We start from the raw sequence: 348 nt of genomic DNA, 5'->3' as shown, positions 1-348 counted from the left end.
TGTTCCCCCTGGTCCTGGCAAGCTGAGCTAAAAAAGCCGCAGCTCTTCCACAAACTTCAGCACGAGCTCAAACAGTTTCTGAGCTGCGGCTGCACAGCCAGTGTCCGTGACCTGGAGGCAGAGCTGTACTGCTGACCCGGACAGGAGGGTGGCAATGACAACCCAGGTGCTGTGCAGTCCCACCACGAGAAACCAGTGCTGGATAGGACCCGCTGCCCACGCAGGGCATGGCATGAGCCCCCCCAGCGCCCTGAACGACTTGGAGCCTGAAAAACGGGCTCCTGCGGAGCACAGGGCTCGCCTGGCCCGGTGCGGGGCTGTGCTGCTGAGCGCAGGGCTCGCCTGGCC

The sequence above is a fragment of the Antrostomus carolinensis genome, unplaced genomic scaffold, assembly GCF_000700745.2.
Source record: "Antrostomus carolinensis isolate BGI_N321 unplaced genomic scaffold, ASM70074v2 scaffold26189, whole genome shotgun sequence".
NCBI lineage: Eukaryota > Metazoa > Chordata > Aves > Caprimulgiformes > Caprimulgidae > Antrostomus > Antrostomus carolinensis.
The sequence above is the reverse complement of the archived record's forward strand: the minus strand, read 5'-3'. Positions refer to the sequence as shown.